Source organism: Lethenteron reissneri, chromosome 29 (genome assembly GCF_015708825.2).
Source record: "Lethenteron reissneri isolate LAM-NWPU_2019-01 chromosome 29, ASM1570882v1, whole genome shotgun sequence".
Classification (NCBI taxonomy): Eukaryota; Metazoa; Chordata; class Hyperoartia; order Petromyzontiformes; family Petromyzontidae; genus Lethenteron; species Lethenteron reissneri.
The window spans coordinates 14457601-14469343 of NC_083807.1; positions in this window are offsets into that span (position 1 = coordinate 14457601).

Below are 11743 nucleotides of genomic sequence, written 5' to 3' on the forward strand. Positions count from 1 at the left end.
CTCCTACTACCACTCTTCCATTGACATATTTCGTTGCTTCCTCTTAGTATCTTTCACTCGACGGTCAATGGTATAGTGTATAGCAGATTGTATAATAATAAATAGTATAAAATTGTAATATTTAATGCAATGTATAAGGCAATATATAGTATCGTAATTGTATAGTGAATATACAGCAGTGTGATATACAGTAGGGTGGATAGAATAATACATAGTGTAATATTACACTATGTATTAAGGTGGTGTATAGTAATACAGTATATAATTTAATATTGGGTTTGTCTATGGCAGCATATAGTACGGGATAGACCCGTGTGATGTAAGGGAAAAAAGTTTAGCTGGAAGCATATTATATTTTTTACGACATAGAATTGTAATGTATTACTTACTGTTAGTAGCTCAGCTTATTGGAGGGTATATTTAGTATACTGATGATGCTATGTAGTTTATACTTTAGTTTTTTACGTGGTTGTTTAGTCACTGCAGCTGCATACTATTAACATTCCTTCCCTTTATTAATGCTACCCCTATCCCCTCCCTTTGATGCTGCTAATCCTGCATAATGCACGGGCATAATATGACTTTGAAACCCCCCCGTCCACCTCCTACGCATTTCACAAGTAGTACTAATCACATACCTGCGTTTCCCATAAATATGCTAAATTCCTCTTGATATGCAAATTATTTTTGTCAAGGCGCCCTTCCCCCCTTCCAACCCAGCTTAAATATACGCTCCAAGCGTGGTGGTGTTTCATTCAGACGCTGTCTCCCCGACAGACCTGGTCTTCACCTGAGGACGGCTGCTTTTGTTGTGGCCGAAACGTCGTGAGAATTATTTTATTTTTATGTTTTATTTTTATTATTTTATTACTTCCCTTCTATGTGACTTTACCGAAAGAACCAAGAAGATGGTCAGGGGCAGATATATGACGGTCGGATATGTGACGTCGTGCCGCACGTGACAGAGGGGAACACTGGCTGGCGTAAATGTGAGACGTGAAAACTCCCCAGGGCGACCCCAGGATACCCCGCGATTGAACACGCGCAGTTCAAAACACGGCCATAACCTTCGGCGTCCCCGCACAGGTCACAGGCATTGACTGCCTCGCGCACGGCTCAATGCATCGACCAATTTTCATTCCATTAACGACGGTGGTGAATACGTGCAGTGGTTGTGTGGCAGCAACAAAAAGCCACCACTCCATGGGCAATGTTAATTTAGAGTACGGCACTTTATAGCTTTTTGCATTAATCTGGGACACGGTGTACTCTGGCGCGTGGAATTTTCCACATTATTAATTTGTTGCAAGTTTTTTTTACGACATATACGCACGTGCCACATTTTACGGGATTTTTTTTCCCGAATTAGAAAGTGTTGTGCGTCTAAAATTATTCAACGGGTGATGTACAGTAGTTTTGTGCCTGGTGCAAAGTACATATTGTGCGATCGTTTTGTTAAAGCTGCCAAAGAAGAAATTAAGTTGGTTTCACTTCTATTTCATGTCACAATGGAAGCTCCGAAGCAATCTAGGTAATTGTAAGTCACTTTCAAGACACCGACTATACTTCACCACGTTAGTCAATGCGGGTTGGTGAAGGTGGGGTGGGGAGGGGGACTCAGACCCAGGACCGGTTCAAATTTCACTCGCCACTGATGTTAGCAGTCTCTGAGATTCAAACTCGGATAAAAGGGCTCATAGCGCAATGCACGAACGCTCAACCCCATAATGACAAAAACATGCATTCATTATTCCTTGTGCTCGTCATAACTCGAGCAATATACCTGCCCATTCTTGTTATTATCATTAAATGTGATCGTGAGTGCGCGTGCTAGAGTGAATATATTCGTATGTAATCCCTAATTACGATTGCAAATGTTAGGCGCATGAAAGACATGTGCTTACGCTCGCATATACACGCATAATTGATATGTAAAAAATAAACCTGCTGTTTAGCGAAATAAATATAAAAATAACCCGTAAATTTTTATTTTATGTGCACCAGAGGATGCTGACCACTTTCAAGCTCGACATTTAAAGGCATTAAGCTGTGATTGTATGATTGGAGTGTTGGTTTCTAGCTCACCGCTGGAAGATTAGAACCAAACTTTCCATGTACTGCTTAAGAAAGCCCCTGCAGACAGGAAAATTAGAGTACTCTTCATCTGTAAATGATTAAGACTGTGTATTTTAAACCCACAAAAATATGATAGGAAACAGCAAAAAAATACCAAAATAAAACTATAGATTAAAAAAACGTTTATCCATCACTAATAGATGAAAAGTAGAAGTTTAAAACAATATACATCCAGTAATAATAATTTGATTGACTCAAGGTAGTTTTGGGTAAGACGAAGAATATGTTAAAGACTTAAATAAATGCGTGCAATGTGCGCGATATTCATTATATTTTATACATATGCGCATTCTCCGTCACTGTTGTGGAGAATTAGGATATAATTATTTTACGTAATTAAGTGTGCGTTTGTTTACAAAAAAGCGTACTGCATTGCTTTGTAAATTAATCTACAGTATTTGCAAATTAAATATGCGCCATTGTCTTTATCGTTTTTCTTTTCCTGGAATCAATTGTTTTACAGCGTTTGCATTATATTTGTTCGTATGCATTCGTTTGTATTCCCAAACACAATGGGGGGGGGGGAGCGTGTTTACATTGTAGGAAGTTGAAAGAATAAGTGTGGGTCATTGTATTACCGCTGACATTACGTGCATTGTAGAAATATTTGTGATCGCATACGTGGTCTCAGTCAGGTCTCCAATGATTGCAAACAAACAAAAACCACATCAAGTTACGTTTTCGGGTTGCGGCTTAATTTGGCTAAATTCCAGATCTGAAATGTGTTTACATTACTACTACACTAGTCTAGAAATGTGTGTAACCTGTGACGTCACTCCCCATGCCGCACCCCCCCGTCAATAATACAAAAATAATCAGCGGGTGGATTTTAACACTCACTTGGACGAAGGTCGAGCGGAAAGATATATTTTTTCGCAAAGTCACTTCAAATATGACGACGTTTCTTTACAGAAAGTGACGGTTAAAAATTTATATACGCAGCACAGTGCTACATCCGTGCGTGACGTCACTGTAAAAGTGCCCCCCCCCCCCCCCCCCCCTCATTAATAATCATGAGCGGATGAATGTTTACACTCCCGCAGGTCGAGCGGAAAGACATTTTTAACACAAATTTGCTTTAAATTTGACGTTTCTTTATTGAAAGTTAATCAAATAAATAAATATACGCAGCAACAAAGTGTATTTGGTGTCTTCATATATTTCTTCAGCACTTTAATCAAAATGTAAGTCTCATTTTTGTTTCTAAATTATTATAAAATATATAAATTTCTCCGTGATTTTCTAGACATTGTATCGAATTCACATTGGTTACAACCCCAGCGAGCGAATGCAGAAGCAAATAAAGTATCAGAGCAGTGATTTCGAACTAATTGAAGGTGAGTTAAATGCAGTGCTACAGTGACATGAAGTGAGGTGTTTTATGACATCGTTTTGTGTAAGCATCGCTGCCATCAATACAGTACTACAGTGAAATTCAGTGAAGTGTTTGATGACAACGTTTTGTGCAATATTCACTGCCATTAATACAGTGCTACAGTGAAATTCAGTGAAGTGTTTGATGACAACGTTTTGTGCAATATTCACTGCCATTAATACAGTGCTACAGTAAAATTCAGTTAAGTGTTTGATGACATCGTTTTGTACAAGATTCACTGCCATTAAATTACACAAGATACAATTATACTCTGCTCAATTTTTTCGTAAATATTACAGCTTACGTCCTAGGACGGGCAATAATCAGATAACTGTTCGGCAGCAATTGGGAACTCCCGTATGCAATGTGGTTGAGAAAGAATTCACCGTCATGATCTAAGTGTGGATGCAAAACGCAGTCCGTCTGAGTATGCCCGACATGACGGCATTCATGAGAATTGCCCCCTCCACCTCCGAAATAAATATATAAAATTTGGTGAAATTATTTGAATCACAGTCCATAGGTGGTTGACATCCTATGTACAAGTAGAACGCCACTTCATGGTTAGACGAACGATTACCCACACAGAGGCGCCACGGTGGTGAGATGTTAACCACCTCGCCTGGTGTACAGGAGGTTGTGGGGCGCAATCCCGACCCTGACGCCTGCTGCTGCTGCATATTTTGAGTTTGCACGTTCTCCCCGTGGTCGTGGGGATTTTCCCCCGTTTTCCCCCTCCATATTTAGACACGTCCGCTTAGGTTATTTGGCTGCTATAATTTTCCACGTGATAAGCCACTTTGTTGAGCTATCATTTTTGGCCAGGTCGCCTCTGAAAAAGACCCCATCGCTCACTGAGCTTTAACTGGTAAAATAAAACATTTGTATACATACTTTAGTTTAAAAAATAGTTTTCAAGTGCCCTGTAATGTACATCTGAAATCGTGGAACTGCCCCTCTTAAGGCAGAACACATTTAATCGGACTTTCCGCAGCATTCATTAAAGCTGTCCACTCCACACACCATGGGGGTTATTTGATCATCCTTGAACCACGCCGCTCAATGTAGGTTAGTGGATGCGGGGAGCATAGAAAGTCCACTTACAAACTTACAGTCGTGAATTTACTTGCCTCTCCTCTGCTGCCCACCACGTAGCCCTGCAGCCGACATCAAACCCGCAGTGCACACTTAAGGTCAATCATTGCGTTGCTCTCCGGGCTCAAATTGGCTGAGCTTGCGAGATCTAATCGAGCTAGTGCGAGGTTGCGGGCGATGTGTCTGCTGCTGGGGCGGTGTGAACGCGACGAGCGTTACACGCACAGCAGCGTACATCTATTGCGCGCGTTTATACCCCCTCGGCTAACGTACGGTGCGAAATAAATTCACCCACACGTGCACACACTCACACGGGGTTGGCTGCATGCACACGCGGCGGCGGCGGGGAATCACACACACACACGGACAGGACAAGGTGTACCATAACATTTGCTGCGACGCACCAATTGTCAGTCTAAGCCAGGGCCACTCGCTGGCTAAAAGCGGGGTACTCGAGGCGCGCTATCTCTTGAGCGCAACACAAACAAAACACAGGCGGTTAGCGAGCTTCGCGAGCTCTCTTACACCCCCGCCCCCACCCCACAATTCCCGCCTGCTTTGACGCAGACGCGAAGTGAAAGTGACTTTTGCGACGCCTCCGGCTGCTTCGAGGCCACGCGGTGGAAGCCCTTGGGGGGGGGGGGGGGTGGAAGGATCGCCCGGGGCCCACTGCGTTTATCTGCCCAAACTCTTGCTCTTTTTCGCCACTTAATCCATTAATGCTGAGTTAGCTCGGCTGGATCAGCCGTCGTAGCCAGCTCCAGGGCCTACCGCCCCGCACTGCACGGTCGCTGTGTGCGGCTTACCGGCAAAGTTTAATCTTGTCTCTCAATGTGTTAGCTCATATCAGCAGATTAATTTTATAATCTGTATATCAAGTAAAGTTTTTTTCGTCTTCTTCTTCTTCCAACACCACGCCACCGCTTTGACTTTGTTGTCGCGTTTTTATTTTACAACTTTTTCAATGATGTCCTTCTATTTATACTGCTGTTTTCGACCTTACATACTATTACAATAATACAATGCAGTAATAATACAACCCCCAACTATTCGCAATCCACGAAGGCCTGCTCACACCATGGTTTTTTTTACCATACTTCACCACGATGGTCAGTGTTGGTTGTTGAAATTGACAGAGGACAAGACTGGTTCCGATATCCCTCGCCAATGATGTTGGCTTTTTCCAGGAATCGAACTCTGGTCACCGGGTTCATAATACAGCACTCACCACTTGACATCTGTTCCACCCCTTGTGTTTTACATAATGAACGTCATGTTTGCATATATACGTACACACAGTGGCACAGTGGTTTGCACATCATGCTACGAACCTGACGATGGTGGCGAGATGTTAACTACCTTGCTTGGTATGCTGGAGGTCGTGGATTCGATCCCAACACCTGACGCCCGTATATGTGGAGTTTGCGTGTCTTTCTCCCCATGGTCGCGTGGATTTTTCTCCGGGTCCTCCGGTTTTTCCCTTCTCATTCAAAGAAACGCGTTTAGAGTATTTGGCGACTGGAAATGTCCACGTGATAAGCCACTTCGTTGAGCTATCAGTGTGGCCAGTTCGCTTCTCAAACAAAAATGATATTGCTCAGTGAGCCGTACCTGCTGGAAATAAAACATTGTTTTCTCTTAAAATAAAGCATTGCTTATAGTTTTATAGTTTAATATTTGAGTTTAATTCCCAGCCACGGTTAACGTGAAATCTGAATTGGTTGGTGGGGCCTCCATTTCACCAACCTGGGTGTGGTGAAGTATGGTCAAACAGCGACCCATGACTGGGACCTTCATCCAGCAGTGGATTGCGAAAGGGTTGTCAGAAACATCGTGTATATTTTTGAAATACATGTTATTGAGCTCGGAGAGTGCAGTGGGGATTTAACAGAAATCATTCAATCAGCCGTGATAGTTATGAACAAAATGTTAATTTAAATGACCTCTCTATAAATATAGACATTCCATATTCATACTACTGTATATCTGTTAGGACATTGCCCTTAGTCCAAGTGAGTAGAATTGACGTATAAGAGGCTTGGCTCTGCGATTTAAAATGTTGAGTGACAAGGCTTGTTTTTTTTTACTATAGACTGAACTATATATACACACAAACATGAACCAGTGGAAATATAAGCTTAAACATACACGCGTGGTGAAAACACACACACTGAGATGTGGGATTTAACGATTGCAGTTGACATTAAATCAATCATCATCGCCGTGGTCAGCCATCATCTATCCACTGCTGGATGGAGGTCTCCCCAAGCTGTCGCCATCCCTCGTGGTCACGTTCACAACACGCGAGCTGATGTCGTCGCTACATCTCCGCAGCGGGCAGCAATACATCAAATAAAAGCACGCGAATTACTTCAGCTGAACGATTTGAATGTTATGATAAACGTGTTACCATTCGGACTGCAGTTGTTACGGCAGATGCACTCATTTCCAAGGAATATAAAGGAGTGCCATGTCGCCGAAAAATGCATGCAGTGTAATATTAAATTAACATTCACTCATTAAACAATTACATGTATTATATATATAATAATGAATGGAATAGGATAGCAACATTAAACAAAACTGCTCAAATTTGCTGCCCAAAGGGGGCAATTCTCCATCCTTCAAGAAGCCACGACACATTCTGTTTAAATAAATAAATACAAACACAGACAGCGAGAACGGGAAAAATTGCATTTGTGATTATGATGACAATTTCAGCGTTAGTAGTAGTGCCTATATATATTTATTTCACTGCAGATGCCAGTGTCTGTAAAAGGCAAGACCAGCCTTTTCTTTCCACATGTATTCCTTTATCACAGTTGGACATGTGTTAGCCTGGAGCAACATAGCCTTGAGGTGTCTACACCCCCCTACGCCTGCCCTGCATATCTGGCCGGGCCCTGCCGACAGCACACGGCAAAGCGCTTTAATACGACGGTTCGTATTATTATTATTTTCTACCCCCACTGTTTTAGTCACCCATGCTGAGTAGTGGCAGAAAAAGCTTTTGTTGCCATTTCTAACCGTGAATCCACAAATTACCATGATAATTACGGGCAAAAAAGGGGAGTACAGACACCATTTTGGGTGTCAGCATATTACACTTTTTTCTTGCTCGTTTTTTCACTGACTCTGTCCCACTCGTTCACCTTTAATGTGGTATCGCATTTTTCCGCGCGCGCGTGTGTGTGCGACGACTGGGATAACTGTTTAAGACGATATTAATTGACGTTTTGGGGCGGGATTCTAGCAATATTTCCGAATGTGTGAGCATACAAAAAAAAACAATGAGCAAATTCGTCAATAACACCGTGCCCTTACGACTAAAAATATACAATATGCAACGTTTTGGGCAATAGTCCTTCTTCATAGCACATGAATATATGTATACACAAGCTGAAATAAAAATGCATATCCTTCATTTCTAGTGTGAGCAAGTTTCATGATGGTGTTGTTCGATTAGAAATGCTGGCTTATTTTACGACCAACAATGCGAATCCATGTGATACGCTCACTTTCCATTGGACGGTACGAGAATCCCTCGTCTGTTGTAATATATATTTGTGTTGTTAAATGAGCTTCTAGGTCTGCACGATAGTAACGATGTTTGAATTATCACAGAACGTGTATTGTTTCGGCACATATCACGTGGACAACGGACAGACAATGTGAGGGATATACATTTCACAAGCACACACCAATTTCCCCTATCACTCATATCCAACCCTCTCCTAAAACCTGTCAATATTATACGTCTGTTAATACCCCAGAAAATAATGTCATTGTGTCAAATGTACGTGCCGTGTTAGACTGAAACTAACGAGATGAAACGAGATGAGAGGATCATCAGTTAATCATACCATCGATAAAGCTCTCACACTTCATGAATGTGGTATATACGACGGGTAAATAGGTGTTGTTATTAAATGGAATATTAAATATCTCAACTTGCAGACATTTTGACTGTGATTTGACGATCATGTCACAGCATGCACGATGTAATTCAGCAAGACGTGCGTTCGCTTGGGCATGAACATCACGAGACGGGTCACACTTCTCAGAATATCATAAATATTCTAGCCACAAAAAAATATTGCTTCAACATGTATACGTGGACTGCTACAAAACCTGTGCAACAAGAAAACACATTAGAATAAAATGAAAAACCCATACACGAATTAAGTGTCGCTGGTGGTTGAACAGCAACAAAAATTAGATACGTGGAGAATTTGAAAATCTTGCATTAAAACTCCATGTCAACATTGATGGGCTAGCATACTAAGAAATTCTGCACTCGTGTTACCATTGAAAATATGCATCGGGGGTCCCGGTAATTTGATCACATCTGTGTACCTTGAGGGTGCGTCTCTGGTTTGATGGGTTGACCTTAAACCTTGTTCTCCCGAGTGATTATGCAAACTCAACCACTTGCACGCACGGAAAGGGCACAATCATGCATTCCTCTCCACCTTTCACCACCAAGCACGCATTACGCGTAGCAAAACCATACACTACATACAGTACGGTGACATTGCTTCAGGTGATGGGCCACTGGACTATCCCTTGCATGCATGGTTTTCCGCGTCTGTGATAAAACGTGGTGTATAGCACGATCACCTATCCTACCGCACACAGCGATGTTAACGACAATGATGATGATGGTGGTGGTGCACACTTTTTCAAAGCATTTTTCTACATTTGTGTTTGTTCCATGCTCAAAATTATTTTAGCATTTCAGGATCGTGAGAGGTGACGATGGCCGTCACCCAGCCAGCAGTGGATTGCTCATAGCTGCTGCTGCTGATGATGATGATTGGTGATTACTATAATTAGCAGGCTTTGTGAGGATTTATGGAAAAAAATGTATACTTAAGTCCATTTCATATTACGTGCGTCTATTTGTTTAACAACTCTTTTTTTACACTTTCGTGTGACTGATTTTGAAGTGACATAAAAAAAAAACGGTCAAACGGAACCACGGAAGTGACGTGGAACCACCAATTACGTGGCCCTAACTTCGGCAAGGTTTTGTTGGCGTTTGTGACGGTCCACCCGCACGACGGAGAGAAACCACGCGCACGCACGGACTCCGCGATGCCCGTTGTCGCTGGAAGTGTGTAATGCAGGACCGGCAGACGGAGGGAACAGACAGACGGACACTTTCACCCTTTCAACCTTCGCTGGAAAGCTTTTCGTAAAACCATTCGGTACCGACAAAGCGGCGTGCAAACTCTAATTCAGATTTTGCTCGTTTTTTATGTGGGGGAGGGGGAAGGATCCAGCAGGAACGTTTTTAATCTTCTGAAAACCGCGCGAGATAAAACAATAATGAAGTATTCTGTTTGCAGCAGGAGAAACAGTAGCAGCAGCACAAGTAGATGACGTTGCTGCTGATGTTGAGCGGTGTTACTCAGGAACAGCGAAGCCGTGTACCCGTGAGCCATAGCGCCTATTGCTGTGTGCTGCGTGTTTGTTTGGTAACTGGAGGATGCCCGACGCGTTGGCTTGGCGGCTCCGAGAGCGGCATATGTTGTGCCTCGGGCTGAAAAGACAGAGCGAGAGAGAGCAAACGGGAGAGAAGGGAGACTGCGGGGGGGGGGGGGGGGCGTAGAGAGACGTGAAGTACGGGAGGGGGGGTCGTGGAGAGAAAGACAGAAAAATGTGAGTTACTGTGGAATAGATGGGGGTGGTGATGGGTAGAGGGAGAGAGCGGAGGGGGGTGTGCTGGGGGTAGTGGCTGTAGGCAGACATGCTGGGGACTCGCGCGTTATAGAAAGCCGCTTCTGCTCTCTTCTCAAACACTCAGCAGGACGCCGGCAGCCCGGGCCATGCCACTGCCCCACACTTACTATTCATTGAGCTGTAATATACCGCGTGGAGCCCATGCAGCCGTGAGTGGTGGTGGTGGTGGAGTGGACGGCGGGGTGTGAATGTGCGGACGCGTGCCCCCCTTGTCAGAGAGGACGGGTCCCCGCTTCTCATTACCTCCAACCCATCCTCCTCCACCCCATGCTCTTCGACCCCATCCTCCGCCGCTCCATCCTCCACCCCCCATCACCCCCCCCCCCCCGACCCATCCTCCTGCTCCTCCTAAGTTGGAGCCCGCTGCGCGTTAAAAGTCACGTTACAACAACAACAGCAAAAAAAAGCAAAACGTTAGAGCGAGGTCCCATCGCGCATTGGAAACATGCGGTCCCGCACTAAATTAACCGCTAGCGGAGCGCGTCTGTGAGTCTCTTAATAGCCGCGCCGCGTCTCGCCTCCCCCGCCTGAAGAGACGCACGCGCCGCCGCTGTTTGCTCACTCGCTGCCGGCAACAATAATGGGGACACGGCTATCACCGTGCGTCCCCGACACAGAGCGAGATGTTGCCTACGTAGGTAGGTACAATCATACCCCGATTCACGTCTTCCCCACTTCACGTTGGTATACACATTTTTTCACGTTATTTATGTATTCGTTTTCTTTTTTTGCTAATTAGTGGGGTTTTGTTTTTGCATTATCTGTATAAGGGACTGGCTAATTGATGTGGAGCGTTGTGGGATGCAATTGCATGAATGACGCTATATAAAATGAAGTTATTACTATCGTTATATGTATGTGTGTTGAACTTCTTTCGCACCGTGCGTAGCCCACCGCGCTTCTCGGGGGTGCGTGGCTCAAGTGACAACAAACTAAAGACAAACAGCAGTTTTAGAAGAAATGAGTTGTCAATTGAGATTATTGAAAAATGCATAGATCCCAGTGGCTTCCGAAGATCGGAAGGAAGAGCGTTCCAGACGGCCACAGAAGCGCATCTGAAAGCGCGATAACAGTGACTGTCTTTGTTCGATGGTTCGCCAAAAGCCGCTGCTACTGCGAGGATGACGGAGTTCGCGTTGCTAACAGCATCCAGAATAAGAATCACAATTTCATTTTTACTGGTGGAATCTGATTAGCTAGAAAGAGTATTATTTTCAAAGATGTCCACTAAATTCGTTCTTTCTCATATCCGTCGCCTCGGCCTTCACCTCCATCTACTCTGTAAATCGCTTTGATTTACGACGTTTCTATATTCGTCATCGCACATTTAAGGAACGCATCCCCGACATAAACCGGGGTATGACTTTTTATCTAATTCGTCCAGTGGATTGC